We start from the raw sequence: 17,243 nt of genomic DNA, 5'->3' as shown, positions 1-17,243 counted from the left end.
TCTCACCACCGGCACTCATGGCCATCTGAACACGGATCGGCTGGGCCAACCCATCAACAAACCTCCGCACCCTCTCTCTCGGTGGGGAGTATCACAATGGCATGATGAGCGAGATCAATGAACCAGGTCTCATACTGGGTAACCGTCATAGGACCCTGCTGGAGACGCTCAAACTGCCTGTGAAGAGTATCTCGCTGAGTAACTGGAAGGAACTTCCCCAGAAATAACTCTGAAAACTGATCCCAGGTCAATGATGGCGACCCTGCTGGCCTGGCTAAACAGAAATCCATCCACCAAGTCTTGGCGGATCCTGCCAGGCGAAAAGTGGCGAAATCGACCCCATTGGTCTCTACAATGCCCATAGTCCGTAGAACCTCATGACAGCTGAATATGAAATCCTGAGCATCCTCTGAGGGAGTGCCACTATATGTAGTAGTGAAGAGCTTGGTGAAACGAACAAGCCTCCACAAAGCATCCGCGGACATAGCCGCACCATCACTGGACTGAGCCGCAATACCTGGCTGGGCTGCCACAGCTGGCTGATCTGCCACGACTGGCTGAACTGCTGGAACCTGAGCCTGAGGAGCTACCGGCTCTGGAGTACGAGTATCGGGAGTCTGAACCTCTCCCCCAGCCTGAGATGTGGCTGGAGCTACGGGAAGCAAACCCGCCCTAGAAATGCCCTCCATAAAGCCTACCAGTCGGACCAAAGCATCCTGAAGCACTGGAGTGGCTATGAAACCCTCTGGGACCTGACCTAGGCCCACCGGAGCTGCTAGAGTTGGAACCCCTTCGCCGTAGTCAATATAAGGCTCCACCTCTGGGACTGCCGCTCGGGGCTGAGATCTGCCCCGGCCTCTGCCTCTGGCAGGCCTCGCCCTCTGCCCTTAATTGGAGCTGCTACTGGGGGCTCGGGCTGCTGCGCGGTAGAAGAGGAAGCACGTGTTCTCGCCATCTGCAACAGAACAGAGTGGAAAGACAATCAGTACTTGAGAAACAGAATCGCACGACAAGAATGAACAAGGTGAAGTTTCCCTAACTCGGTAGCCTCTGTGGGATAAATACAGACGTCTCCATACCGATCCCTCAGACTCTACTGAGCTTGTCCGTGAGTTGTGAGACCTAAGTAACCTAGTGCTCTGATACCAACTTGTCATGACCCGAATTTCCCACCATCGGGAGTCGTGATGGCGCCTACTGTCGGAGCTAGGCAAGCCAACCTTAACATACCTTTTCAACTAATTTTCAACAAGATAATAATAATAACAATAAATTCAAGCGGAAGCCTTAATTTAATATTAAATGAACGAAAATGCGGAAAAATTAACATCATCCTCTACCCAAGATTTAGTGTCACAATACTCACGGACTACTATAAGATACTACAAATAAGAGTTTGAAAGAAAATACATAAGGAGTCTGCTTCGATACAATGAGAACAAACAGAAATGAAATAGATGAGACTCAGGGCCCACGCACGCCAGCGAACTACCTAGGAGTCTCTGGACTGAAGGCATGCTCCCAATCTACTGCTACTGCGGTCCGTAAGCTACTCCCGAATCTGTGCATAAAAAAGGCACAGAAATGTAGCATCAGCACAACCGACCCCATGTGCTGGTAAGTGCTTGTCCTAACCCCGGCGAGGTAGTGACAAGGCTAGACCGAACCTACCTCAATTAACCTGTACAGATATATGTGCAACAACGGAAAGATATACAGAATTTAAACAGATAATAGGGAGGGGACATGCTGTGGGGTGTAACAATTAAGATATAAGACCAACGAACAGAGAGATGGAAACTGAATAATTAACATCTATGAAAGAGAGCAAGTGAATCAACAACTGCACGGCACCAACCTTCGTGCTTTTACTCTCAATTCTCACCAAAACTGTCAAATATAGTGCACGGCATCACCCTTCGTGCTTTTCCTCACATAACTCTCACATCAAGGCACGGAATGACCCTTCGTGCTCAAATAATTAGAGACATGGCACGGAAAGACCCTTCGTGCATCATTATAAAAACATGGCATGGAAAGACCCTTCGTGCATAATCGCTCTTCCTCACCCAATCATCGGTCACAACCAATCGGGGAAGGGAATATACAACAAGATTAAACATCCCGGCAAGGGAGAACAAATCAACAATAAGTCCCGGCAAGGGAAAAATACCACACTTCCTTCTTTAACTCATATGCTTCTCAACTATCACTTCATAATTATATTAGCAAGTAATTAGCTCAACTGTTTCGCATCTTTCGAATTTAAAAGCAACTATGACTCACGGTCATGCTAGACTCCGGTACATAGATAACCGTCACCATGCCTATACACCGTACTCCACAGTTAACACGTAGCAAATAACATCCAAATCCTAATCCCTCAAGCCAAAGTTAGAACAAACACTTACCTCGAATGCTCCAAACTCAACTCACGCTTCTAGTATAGCTTTACCTCTTGATTCCACCACCAATCCGCTCGAATCTAGTCATAAGTTACTTAATCACATTAATAATTACTAAATGAATCACTCCCCATGCATGAAAATAAATTTTACAAGGTTTTTCCCAAAATGGTCAAAAATACCCCCGGACCCACGTGGTCGAAACTCGAGGTTCGGACCAAAACCCGGTTACCCATTCCCCCATGAATCCCAATATATGATTTGTTTTTAAATCGGACCCCAAATTGAGGTCCAACTTCTCAATTTGTAGAAAACCTAGGTTCTACCCAAAACACCCAATTTTCCCCATGAAAATCTTTGATTTGAAGTTGAAATTATGTTAAAAGATGTTAAGGAATAAAGAAATTAAGTTAGAAATCACTTACCAATCGTTTTGGAGAAAAAAAGTTGTTTGGAAAATCGCCTCTTAGGTTTTGGGTTTTTGAAAAGTGAAAAATGACTGAGATTTTCCGAACTTGTATACCTTTCTGAGGACCTGGCGCGGACCGCACAAAAATGTGTTGCGGCCGCGCCGAGTGGGAGAAAAATTGGGGCTTCTCTGAACCCTCCCAGCGCGGACCACACTGTTTTGGTGCGCGACCGTGCTGGTTGATCTGAAACCCTAGCCCTCATACTCAGCCACGCGGACCGCATATAAAGGCATCGTGGCCGCGCGGCTCCAGCGCGGACCGCGCGGAAATGACCGCGGCCGCGCTGGTGTCTGCAACACCTGAACCTGCATTTTCTTAAGTCCAAGACCTCCCGGGCCCCATTCAAAACTCACCCGAGCCCTCGGGGCTCCAAACCAAACATGCACACAACCTTAAAAACATCTTACGGACTTACTCGTGCGATCAAATCGCCAAAATAACATCATATACATAGGATCAAGCCTCAAACACATGATTTTCTTTCTTCAACTTTCATAACTCAAATTCTCCATTTTTAGTCCGAAACACGTCATATGACGTCCGTTTTTAGCCAAACTTTACAGATAGTGCTTAACACATATTTAAGACTTGTACCGGGCATTGGAAGCAAAATACGAGCCCGATACCTATATTTTATAACCCTTTTTTCATTTCAAATTTTCCTATCAAATTTCAGAAAAACAATTTCTTTCAAAAATTCATTTCTCGGGCTTGGGACCTCAGAATTTGATTCCGGGCACACGCCCAAGTCCCATATTTTTCTACGGACCCTCTGGGACCGTCGAATCACAGGTCCGGGTCCGTTTACCCAAAATGTTGACCGAAGTCAACATTATGCATATTAATACCAAAATTCATCAAATGTTTCACATAATTCACATATTATAACATAAAAACTTTCCGGCTACGCGCCCGAACTACGCACGCCAATCGAGGAAACTAAAAGCGAGGTTTTCAAGGCCTCGAAAGCACGGAACAAGGAAGAACTAAGGTGATGACCCTTCGGGTCGTCACACACACCAAGAAAAGATTTTTTCTCATCTTATACTCATGTGGATTCTGGAGTGTTAAAGATGGGCAATGCCAGTGAAGTTAAGGTGTTTGGTGTTGGCACAGTTTGTTTGAAAACTAATAATGGTTCAACGTTAGTTCTTCAAGATGTCAAGCATGCTCCAGACTTTCCTTTCATTTTGATCTCCGTAGGAAGATTAGATGATGAAGGTTACCATAATGCCCTTTTTAATGGCCAATGGAAGCTCACCAAGGGCTCGTTAGTAGTAGCTCGAGGAGTCAAGTCTGGTCAATTATATGTGACACAAGGCTCTATTCTTAATGACTCTATAAATCTGGTGGAAAGTGATACTTTATCAGAATTGTGGCATCGAAGACTGAGTCATATGAGCGAGAGGGGGATTACGTGTTTGACTAAGAAAAGTTTGCTTTCTGGAGTGAAATAAGCAAAGCTGAAAAGGTGTATCTATTTTTTTGCTGGCAAACAGAAAAGAGTTTCCTTTCACAGCCATCCTCCCTCAAGAAAGTCCGATTTATTGGAGCTAGTACACTCTGATTTGTGTGGTCCCTTTAAAGTAAAGTCAAAAGGTGGTGCACTTTACTTTGTGACCTTAATTGATGATCATTCTCGTAAGCTCTTGGTGTATTCTTTGAAATCTAAAGATCAAACACTTAACGTGTTTAAGGAATTTTAGGCCTTAACTGAGAGATAGACGGGGAAGAAATTAAAATATATTCGCACTGGCAATAGTGGTGAATATTGTGGTCCCGTTGATAACTATTGCAAGGAACAAGGAATTCATCATCAGAAAACTCCGCCTAAGACGCCTCAATTGAATGGTTTGGCAGAGAGGATGAATATAACTCTAGTTGAGAGAGTTAGATGCTTACTTTCAGAGGCTAAACTTCCAAATACATTTTGGGCGGAAGCACTTAACACTGTTGCCTATGTTATTAATTTGTCTCCTGCAGTTGCTTTGGATGGTGATGTCCCAGACAGAGTTTGGTTTGCCAAAGATGTTTCTTATGATCACCTGAGAGTTTTTGGGTGTAAAGCTTGTGTGCATGTTCCTAAAGATGAGAGATTGAAACTGGATGTCAAAACTAAGCAGTGCATCTTTATCGGTTATGGCCAAAATGAGTTTGGGTATCGTTTTTATGATCCAGTTGACAATAAACTTATTAGAAGTCGTGATGTAATATTTTTTGAAGGCCAAACTATTGAAGATACTGACAAAGCTGAGAAGATAGATTCTTAGAGTAATGAGACCTTAGTTGATATTGATCCAGTTTCAATTGCTAAGGCACCTATTGCACATGAAGAAACCCAAGACAATGATAAAGATAATGATCAAGATCAAAATGATCATCATAGTGTAGATGTTATGGATGCTCCAGTTGATGATGTTATGATTGATCAGCAACTAATTCCTGCACAGGTAACTACTTCGAATGCTCCTGAAACCTCTCTTAGAATATCTACAAGGGAGAAGCAAAAATCCATGTGCTATCCTCCTAAAGAGTATATACTTTTAACTGACATGGGAGAACTTGAGAATTATGATGAAGCCATGCAAGATACTCGCAAAGATCAGTGGATCGAAGCGATGGAAGATGAGATGAAGTCACTCCATGAGAATGGCACATATGAGTTAGTAAAATTGCCGAAAGGTAAGAGAGCTTTATCTAACAAATAGATGTTCAGAATAAAGCAAGATAACCATACCTCTGCGCCTAGATACAAGGTGAGGTTAGTTGTTAAAGATTTTGGCCAGAATGAAATTTTCTCCCATGTTGTGAAGATGTCTTCTATTCGTGTGGTTCTAGGCTGCAAGTCTAGATTTAGAGGTTGATGAAATCTTCTATTAGCTGCAAGTCTAGATTTAGAGGTTGAGCAGATGGATGTCAAGACTGCTTTTCTTCATGGTGATTTAGATGAGGAGATTTATATGGAGCAGCCTGATGACTTTGTAGTTAAGCTTGCAGATAAGCATGTGTTTTGTAGAAAATTGGCAGGCATGAAGCCTGTCAATAGTTCCTCTACTTGAAGACACATTTGGCCCCTTGGCTGGAAGGGGAGTTTGTTGGGCACATGCTCATGTTGTCCAGTCAAAGGCCCAATGGTCTAATCTTATTCTCTTTTGGTTTCCATTCCTATTTGGAATTAAATTCGGTTTATTCCTATTTTGAGTGAGTTTTGGCTTTAAGAGAAAGTACCACTCATAATCTATAAATAAGACAACCTTGGAGAATTATTCTATGCTCATTGATACAAGTCTTTGAAAGACTTAAGCACATAAGAGTAGTTTTTGAGAGAGCTTTAGTCAAGAGAGAAAAGAGAAGAAAAGTATTTGTTTTGCTGCAAATTTTTATTCTGACCAGCCAACTTCAAATCACGTTTTACAATTCGTTAACCGTTGGATCAGGCTGAATATTTGACTGAGTATTTGTAACATCTCTATCTTGAATTTGAACGGTGCGATCAGATTTGGAGGCTCGTAGCATCTGATTTTGAGCCTCGAACAACAGCTTCATTTTTGTGGATTATACTCTTTCTTTAATTGATTAGTTGTTGCTCCTGTTGCTATTGTTGCTATGTGTTTGGCACTTGTTGTGTAGCCAATTTGGAGAACTTTTATAACTCTCTTATTGTTATAGTGGAGCTTTTTTGATCTTTGTGATCCCGTGGTTTTTACCTTCGATTTGAAAGGTTTTCCACATTAATTTGATGTTCTTTATCTTCTTTATTTTCGGGTTTCCCTCTTCCTCTACATAACAAATGTAACATCTTGAAACAAAATTAGAAGCAACTAATCATTAAAATAGTGTCTTATGAATACTTCAACGTTAAGATTTTCACTAGGACCATTCCATTTGGCCGTAAAATATGACCCTACTGGATTTTTGATAGTCCAAGTCTAAGGGTGTACATGGACCGGGCTGATTCGGTTTTTATCAAAATCAAACCAAACCAACTATATTGGTTTGGATTGATTCAGTTTTGTTGGATTTTTCGGGGTTTTCGGGTTTTTTGTTACTTAAATATTATTTCAATCTTACTTTGTTAAATTTTTGATAAGTAAATATATGTTTAGTAAAATATAAAAAAAATTGACAAATATATTATCTATTAAAATATTCTTATGAGAGAATTTTCTTAGTAACACATAATAGTTATTTTTTTAGTCGTCTGACAATAATGTTTCGTTGATTTGCACTTTCAAGGTTAACCGAATTTAGTAATTAAACATAAAATCAATATGATACCTAAATAATAATAATCACTTCACATTCGAAAAAGATATAAAAATTTAATAGATCTTAACATATGATATGAATATGGAAGAACAAAAAGATTGACGCATTTGAGTAACACTTGATGAGAAAGTGATCATACAACCCGTTATTTAAGGTTAATAAATATGGAGCACTTCATATACTATTAAATATTATATCCCGCAAGAGAATCCCAAATATTTCTAAATATTTTTAAAGAAAATTCTATATACAATCTTAAATTAATATATAAAAATTATACATTTATATGTCAGTTTGGTTCGAGTTTTTTTACTCAATACCAAACCAAATTTAGTCGGGTTTTTTAATCGGTTTGGTTTGATTTTTCGGTTTGGTGCAGTTTTCCAATTTGGTTTGTATACCCTAAGTCCAACACCATGCAAACACCTCAAAATGGTAACCCAAAAGAAATAAACAAAGAAAAGCAAAAGGTATGACAGTCGTAAAATCACAACTCGAACTACAATTTATGAGTTTAAACTGGCGATCCCATGTCCATTTCTGTTCATTTGAACTTTCCTTACTCGTTAACTATGTGATTATGTGAAACTAATTGATGAAAAAGAAACTACGTTACACTAAAAAAAGATTAAAGATTAAAAAACAGAGTATCAATTTACTACGCAACAAACCAAACTCTTACAATTCTCTTCTATTTGAGGCCCATCAATTTTTCTTCTTAATTTCTGTCCCTGTTAATTTCAGTAACTGCAACCAAAGATGGTTGAGTGACACACCACAATCCTCATCTTTCTTACTTGGTAAAAAGCTAACATTCCTTCCTTCAACTTTTAGCCAAAAAACTGCACAAAATTTTAATTGTTAAAATATATTTCAATGACAGTCTAATGATCAAGATATTACAATTCGAGCTATGTGCAAAAGCCCGAATTCCAGTCTACTTCCAACTAATTGTTTAAAAAGTTTATGGATAAAAAATTTCATTATATGTATAAGACTTCACCTTAGAGAGTTATGTTGAATATATGTTTTCCATTTTGTGTAGCATAACTTTGTCCTTAAAAGTGTTTGATAATCCGTCATTTGAAAGTAAACAACTCGACTTTTAATTGTCTCATCAAAATTTAGTTTTTTCGAGGTAATTTTAAAGTATGGAAAAGGAAGAAATGAATGAACTGCAAAAGAAACGAAATTACTAAATACAGATTATCACATGTACTCTCTCTGTCTCAAATTATCTGTCCTGGTTTCTAAAAAGAGTTGTCTCAAATTATTTGTTATATTAGAAATTCAAAAGTAAATTAATTTTTGTTTCCTATTCTACCCTTAACAATAATTGTTCTTGAAGACTACAAATACCTTAATTATGAGTAAGTATCAAATAAAGAAAGATTATATTTTAAGACATAAATAAAGATAAAATAATCAAAAACCTTTGCTATTTATTTTTAAGGAACGTATAAAAAAGAAACACGATAGATAGATAATTTGATACGAAATGAGTAAAAGTTATATATCTGAGCTCGGAAAAACAAAAGTTCAAGAGAAGAGTGTGAGGACTTACAAAATCCAACCATTGTGAGAACGAGTAAAAAGGACAAAGGTTTTGAAGCCATGTCAAAATGCTTTGCTTTTTGTGGTGGATAATTAGCTAAGGAAAAGGAATTGGAGTATTTGAATATATTGATGTTTTTTTTGTGCTCTATTTATAGCAATATTAAAGTCGAAAATCTTAACGAGCAGATTTGAACATATCATATCACACTAGAGCAGTATCTAATTCGAAAGGAAAATAATTCATTACCTCGGTAAATTCTGTAGAAAAAATCGTTAGTTGTCTACTTGTCTTTATATAACTACTGTTTTGGATCTGTTATAAATAGAATTTTATTTATAGTGAATGTGTATATTTAGAGAGATTATAAGATTTATTACTTGGTGGCTAAGTTACTCTCTCCCTATAAATAGAGGGTTCTATTCCATTGTAAATCATCCCATATCTATAAGAATTCCCTTTCTCTCTAGTTTGCTATGCAATACTCTTCTTCTTTTATTATTTTATAACACGTTATCAACACGAGACTCTAACCAATTGAGTAGAAGATTTGGGATTGAGCATAATGATTGTCAATTATTCTATGAACTTCCTTCATGATTAAATTCTGGATTTAAGGTAAGTATTTTACTTTTCTCTTTCAAATTCTTGACATTCTATAATTTGATTTTAAATACAAGCAAAGACGATAAATTTTGATTGCAACTCTAATGGAGTTTGAAAGATATTATAACCACCCAAAGTGGTAAAATTTCTATGCCTTGTCATTATCAAATTCATGTATGATTGTGGGCAAAGAATTGAAAACCCGTCACATTGAATTTGCTCCATTCTCATTCCCTTTAGAGAATGTGATACCAATATGTGATAAGTCTGAAAGGAGACAAAATTATTACTATGAATGTATCAATGGATGTGGACGTGGCAATAGACGAAATTATAATCGTTATCATTGTGATAATGAGAACAATGAGGATTCTCAAAATAATCATTCACTTTGTGAAAGTAATATTTATCATCGATTTGACATGAGATTTTATAAAGCACATATAGATGATTATGGTCCATTCATGATGTGAATATGACAATATCTAATTTATGAATACATATTCATTCTTGGAAGAATATGAACGTGTTAGTGGTAGTGGATATACCACACTCACCTCTAGAAGGAGGTTTGAGATGATATAAGAAAATAATGTCATTATTATGACATGAATGGTCATTGGTCACGTACCTATTGCACACCAAAATATTCTGGTAATGCGATTATTAAAGAATAACATTAATGCAAGAAACATATCTTGCATATAATTTTGACCATAACCATAATGGTATAACTTTCTCTTTAAAAGAGATATTCACCATATTGATGTTGATGAATATGCGGTAGTACAAAATTAATTGAGAACTCTGCAAGAGCCAATTATACTATTTTGGAGAAACACAATTGATTACCAATAAGGTATTGTGTTGTAGTAATCTCAAAGAAACTTATTCAGTTTCCAAAGTACACGTGAAAGCGGTTGATTATATTGAGACTATAATAAAGGAAAGATTTAATATCTTTTATTACGACAACTTGTAGCGGGATAATATGTACGTGAAAAGCTACCCGCTTTATTCTCTAGTTTGTACTACACAAATAAAAGAATACCACACTAAAGTGGATGTTTATTGATATAAAAACCCATATCATAATTACTTGGTGTTTATCGATAATTGCACACGTCATGCTGTAAACCTGAACTTTATCAATATTGATAATTTATTCAGTTGGCATAATTGGTTTGGCCATATCAATTTAAGTATGATGTGCAAAAATAATAGAGAATTCACATGGGTAAATATTAAAAAAACTAGAAAGTTCTTTACGAATTCTCTTATATTGCTTGTTCTCGTTAATTAATTGACCAACTAAAATTGGGATTGAATCCCATGAATGCTGGAAATATCAAAAGTGAATATGGGCCCATTCACATGCCATGTATACACATAAGATGCATCTATGAATTGGTTACACGTGCGATTATTATTAACCCGCAACTTGGTGTTTGCAAGGTAATTTGCTCAATAATTTAATTTAGAGCATAATTTCTAGATTTTCTATCCAAGATAGTTTATCTTGATAAGTTGGGTTACATCACAGTTGGTTTAACAAAATGATTTATTGAGTGCCTCCACTTAATAGCTAAAATATTGCTTATGAGAACGAAGTTATCTATATCAGTTTGATATACGTTATATACGAAAATATATTATATTCTCCCCTCACAAGTGGTTCGGGGCCAGGAACCAAATAATTCCATCTTGTTATTATTGATGTGCACTGTATATATTGATTAACACCATAACGCACAAAGATGAGTTCACAAAATTGAGGAAAAAAGTTAGTTTTTCTAACATGAGGGGGAGACAAGATAAACAATTGAGAAAAAGTTACGTGAAATGAATTATTATTTATACATCTCGATCCTCGAATAAGATAATATGAACTTGAAGTTCATAAATAGATAATTCATCTGCAATATATTGCAAAGCATGCCAGACGCATTTGTTGACCCAAAGAAAGTAACTATATTCTCATTGCAAATGCTCATATTAAGTCCTAGAAGGACAAAGTCTATGGTATGCTTAAAGCGTATAGACAAATCGGTTTCAAATAAAACTTCTTGATAAAGAAGATGAGCAAATGATCAAAATGATCATAATAAAGGAGGCAAGTGATCTAGAAGATCACATGACATAACACTTCATAAAATCTCATGAGAGATTCAGGTACTTGAATATATGAATGAAGAGATCTCTATGTTATGTCTTTATGAAAAAATGTTGGAACCAATATAAAATGCTCGTCGATGACATCTATCATAGCGCTAAGTATAGATGAGGATCTTAAGTCTATCGAATATAGACACAAAAGTATTGGCCAAATGAAAAAGACACAATTCAAGTAGAATTGATTTCATATGAAAGACATATAGTTTTGGACCTATAATTCAAACACTTGAAAGTATAAAGTCAATGGTATGTGCAATAAGTTTTCGATATCTTATATGTCTAGCATGACATAAAAACTTGATATGCATCTAAAGTCTGTTATATGGCTTATATGACTTAACTTATATGACAATCCATGAAGGATTTAAGTTGCTTGAAGCATCTACAATTCTTGATCTTGAGGTACCACTTCCTCAGTGCAATTTGTGCACAAATGTATCTTGCTATAACTATAAGCATGATAATATGATAGCAAAAGTTTTCACCTCTATGTGAAGATATTGAACTGACGATTCTAACAAGATCATATGAATACAATACATCTTAGTTTCTACCAAAGATCTTTTGAAGATGGTGCACAAGATTGGAATGCGAATGCTTAAAGATGTGAATTGATGCTCTCATCAGGGGGAGTTAATGCGCGTTGCACTCTTTTTTCCTTACAAGGTTTTGTCCCACTGGGTTTTCCTTGCAAGGTTTTTAACGAGGCAACCAAAAGGCGTATTATTAGATATGTGTACTCTTTTTCCTTTACTAGAATTTTTTCCACTGGGTTTTATTTTAGTTAAAGTTTTAACGAGGCACATTATCTGTTGAATAGATATTCAAGGGGAAGTGTTATAAATAGAATTTTATTTATGGTGAATATCTATATTTAGAGAGATTCTAGGGTTTATTACTTGGTGGCTAAGTCACCCTCTCCCTATAGATAGAGGGTTCTATTCCATTGTAAATCATCCCATATCTATAAGAATTCCCTTTCTCTCTACTTTCCTCTGCAATACTCTTCTTCTTCTTTTATTATTTTATAACAGGATCCAATTTTTCATTTTCTTAAGTAGTCTATTTTTTAAATGGAAAAGTATTCAAAATGCCCCTAAACTATTGGAAAAGGTTTAAAAATACCCTTCATCTACCTATTGGGCTAAAAATAACCCTCTACCCACCTTTTTGGTTCACTCATGCCGTTAGGTCAATGCTGAATTAAAAATAATTATTATTCTTTTTGTAAAACTTTAAAAATACAAAACATTTTCGTTGTTTTAAACTAATGCACCAGTAGTCCACTAATTTAGTAAAGTCTTTTTTATTCCAATTTTTAGAAAAAATATTTTTTTTGTAAAAACTGAATTTTTTTTGTAAAAATAGAAAAAAAAGTTTTTAATAAAATATTTTCGTTTTTGATTTTTTTTAAAAAAACAAAATATTTTTTCTTTAAAAAATAAAACTGAAAACGAAATGCTTTAAAAAAACTGAGAAAATGAAAAAAAAATATTTTTCAGAAACGAAAATATTTTGTTGATTTTTTTCTTTCAGTTTTTTAACAACGAAAATGTTTATTAAAAATATTTTTTCTTCTATTGTTTTTCTAGTTTTTTAAAAAAATGCTATAAAAAATTGAAAAAATGATTTTTTTTTGTAAAAACTGAAATAAAATAAAATAATAAGACGTTACTAAATTAGTGGAATATTAGTGCATTAGTTTAAAAAAACGAAAATATTTTACAAAATAAAATTTTTTAAGTTTTACAAAAAGAATAATAATAATTTTTAGTTTAGCATTAACCAAGGGTCAAAGGGCATAAGTGAACCAAAAAAATGAATGAAGAAGTGTTTTTAGCCCAATAGGTGGATGAAGAGTATTTTGAAACCTTTTCCAATAGTTTATGGGCATTTTGAACACTTTTTCGTTTTTTAAAAGAGGATTATGCTCCGTAATACATCATCACTTATTAAACATCACTACACCTTAATCACAAATTGGTAGGAGTCAGTTATATGATGTTTATATCGTTAATTACTTCAAGGATTCATGAAAATCCTAATTAGGAGGACAACGAGGAACATTAAGCCCCAGTTTGATTCAATTTAAAATCTTACTAAGTTTTAGAATTTATTGTGACAAATTAAATGAGATTCAACATAATGTAACTTTCGGGGTTTGGCAACTAGAATATTAATATGATATATTGCAGGGATAATTTCATAGACTTTCGCTCTTGGTTTTATCACACTGACCTCCCTTGTGGTTTAAGATATTACGATCAACTTTTTTTTTTTTGAGTTATTGGTAACAATTATTTAAATTTAATATATTTTTAACGTAAAAGGGCATGATCCGACAATTTTATCCTTTTATAATATATCATTTTATTAATTAATTGTGTAAACATAATTTTTAAAGAATTCAATGAAAAGTAAATGTGCTGTACTGATTTTTTTTTTGGTTTTCACTCGGTATCTGATATCTGCATTAGAGCCCGACTATATTCGGATTCGCACTGCGCATGCTCCATTCGGGGGAAAATGCTCCCTACCAAAGATTTTTCTATACCCAAGACTCGAACCCAAGACCTGTGATTAAAGAAAAAGCAGTTTCATTCAGTGCACCACATCCTTTGGTGGTGTGCTATACTGATTCATGCCCTGCCCTGCTAATAATCAACTAAGAATGTAGAATTGAAGATTCATGGTCCATTTAGATGCTAATTGACGTCTTGCTCCTTCATCAACATGATTTTCTCCGCTAATCAACATCCAGTACTACTGCAGTCAAATTGGAACGATGTTGGCGTTGTAAGTACGAGTAAATTCCTTGAACGGTCATTTAACTTATGAAAATATTCTATCAAATTTATTTTTATTTTTATTTTTATTTTTATTTTTTTAGGACAATAAAGTTATCCAACTATTATTTTTTGACTTAAAAAATAAATCACACATTTGACATGTTACTATATCATATTAGAACCTTATTTATTTTATAATAATACAACTCATTTAAGTCTAGTAGAACTTTAGCAGCTCAGTCCGTCAGTCGTTATATTAGTGCTTGGAGTTAATTTTGTAGTTCTTGCTGCAGACGGGAGATAAACTCTCTCGTTTAAGTCTAGTAGAACTCTAGCAATCTCAATCTACCGTATCTTTATCAGTTGCCTACTTAAACTATTCGGTATTCCTCAATTCCCTCTGAACTATATTGTCCTCTGTTAGCCCAAGTGAAGTTTGTTTGATGATTGACAAAGGAACTCAAGCATGAACTATGTCCATACACGATGTACACAGACACGACCAGCAAATTCGAGTACAAAATATGCACGTGAAGGAGATAAGATTAAGTGGTTATATCTGATATTTCCTGAACGAAAAAGTTGCATAAATGATAAGGAGAAGGACTCCTTACTCGAGAGAACTCTATCCTAGATAAGGGAGGAGTTAGAAGCTGAAGATAACTAGAACTCTTCCACCATGGACAAGTATAGCATTAGAACTCTAGTTATTTCCTATTCTACTAACTCTATAAATGGCATGATGTTCTCATTTTACTGGTACGCAAAAACGCAGAACTTAAACGCGAGTTGAGAGCAAAATAACAAGGTATTTTGCAAGCAATTTTTCTGTGATTCAAGTGTGCGTACCTGAAGCTACATGAACCAGATAGAAGAATCAGTTCCAAGTGTCTGTCTTTTATTCTAGTTTCCTTGTAGTAGGTGTTTCAAATTGTACCTTTCAGCTTTATCTAGAAACAATTGTACTAGGTACTCTGAGTGTTGTATTCAAGTTAGAGTTAACTTGAAGTTGTCGCAACAACTAGAGGCTGGTTGCCACAAAGGGATCAGAGGTAATCCTTAGGTTTACAAAGAGTTTTGTAAATGCTGTTTTGGTTTAGTGATTTAGTGAAGCGTTGGGGAAAATCCTACTGAGCAGTAGGTCGTGGTTTTTTCACCTTTTTGAGCCGGGTGTTTTTCACGTAAAAATATTTGTGTTCTTTATTTTTCGCACTTATTATTCCGCAACAGTAGTATAAGGAACACATAGAAGAACCATGTCCTTCTATAATCTGTGCACGCAAAAAATTGGACACCACACAAATCACCCCCTCTTGTATGATATTAAAGGATAAAACGACAATTGCTATCAGATCGAGTTATCCTTGAAGAGGCTAACACATTACGAAAAGATCAAGATGAGTGCACCACCTGAAAACTGGGAAGGGCAATCCACTGCTAGGCCACCACTCTTTAATGACCAGTACTACTCTTGGTGGAAAATAGAATGAGAGATCACATTCAAGGAGAGGACTAGAGCTATGGGACATTGTAACTGATGATCCACTGGCTACCTTGAAGAAAAATGCTAAAAGAGTAGATGTACCAAAGACAACAACAGATTGTACTGCTGAGGACTTGAAGAAGTGGGAGAAGAATGCTAAAGCCAAGAAATGACTTGTTTGTGGACTTGGTCCAGATGAGTACAACAGAATCCAAGGCTGTGCCACTGCTAAGAAAATTTGGGACACACTGTAGGTGGCTCATGAAGGAACAACTCAGGTGAAGAGATCTAGAGGAACTCTACTGTATTCTCAGTTAGAGAACTTTACTATGAAGGATGGTGAAACCATTCAAGAGATGTACACAAGATTCACTACACTAACAAATGAGCTAAAATCTTTTGGAAGAATTATTTCTGAAGAAGAAAGATTCGAGAAGATACTTGATGGGTTTTCAATGTCTTTGCCTTATGCTCTTATGTTTTGATGATCTAACAAACTTATTGTGAAGAACCAGATAGAGAACCTGACCCACATGATATACATGTCAAATGAATAATGTCCAGTCTGATCTCCAGCAAATGAATGAACAACTACATGGAGGAACACAATAGGGACCTAGTGACCTGGTCCCTTAGGGTTCTCCGACAGAAGTACAACTCAATGACTATCCACAACCATTATAAAGAGGAACACAACAGGGACCTGGTCCCTTAGGGTTCTTTGACAAAAGTATAAGTCAATTGTACAGCTGGAACGTAACAACAGAAAGTGACTATCTCGCAACTGTTACAAAAGAGGAACACAACTGGGACCTGGTCCCTTAGTATTCTCTGACAGAAGTACAATTCAACTATACAGCTGGAACACAATTGCACAGAAGTGACTGTGAAGCAGACAACGCATCAGTCACTTCTCATTGGGAAGAAGCATGTGCCAAGAATTGACATCACTATCCATTGTGATGTCTTTTGTGATATAACAACCTGGTGCAAGGCACAACATTTCACTTGTGCATTCAGTGATATTCTCTCAAGCAAAACAATATTCATCCGGCATTGAAGTCACTGGTGTGTCAAGAACAAGAAGAAAACTCCACTAAGGATCAATTTCATAATGAGCTTATGTATATCCGTAGTTGAGTTGTAATCTTGTTATTTATTCTTCATTGTATCTCCTATTTTGCTTTCTTAAAAGCTTTGTCTTAGGAAAACCAAAAATTCGTAACTTTCGAGTTTATGTTGTGACTAGGATTAGTCATAAGTTTAAAGTCTTTGTAATTAGGAGAGTTATAAAGTGGCTTGTGGTAAAAACATCATAAGTTAGTTGAAGTCTTTGTAATAGGGTTATTACAAAGTGGCTTGTAATAGTGAGATTGCAAGTTAGTGAAGTTAAAAGCCTATAAGTGTAGGTCGTGGTTTTTTGATCCCCTTGTGTGGGATATTTCCACGTAAAAATCCCTTGTCTTCTTTACTTATAGTTTTATTAGCATT

Source organism: Nicotiana sylvestris, chromosome 2 (genome assembly GCF_000393655.2).
Source record: "Nicotiana sylvestris chromosome 2, ASM39365v2, whole genome shotgun sequence".
Classification (NCBI taxonomy): Eukaryota; Viridiplantae; Streptophyta; class Magnoliopsida; order Solanales; family Solanaceae; genus Nicotiana; species Nicotiana sylvestris.
This window is presented reverse-complemented; position numbering follows the sequence as displayed.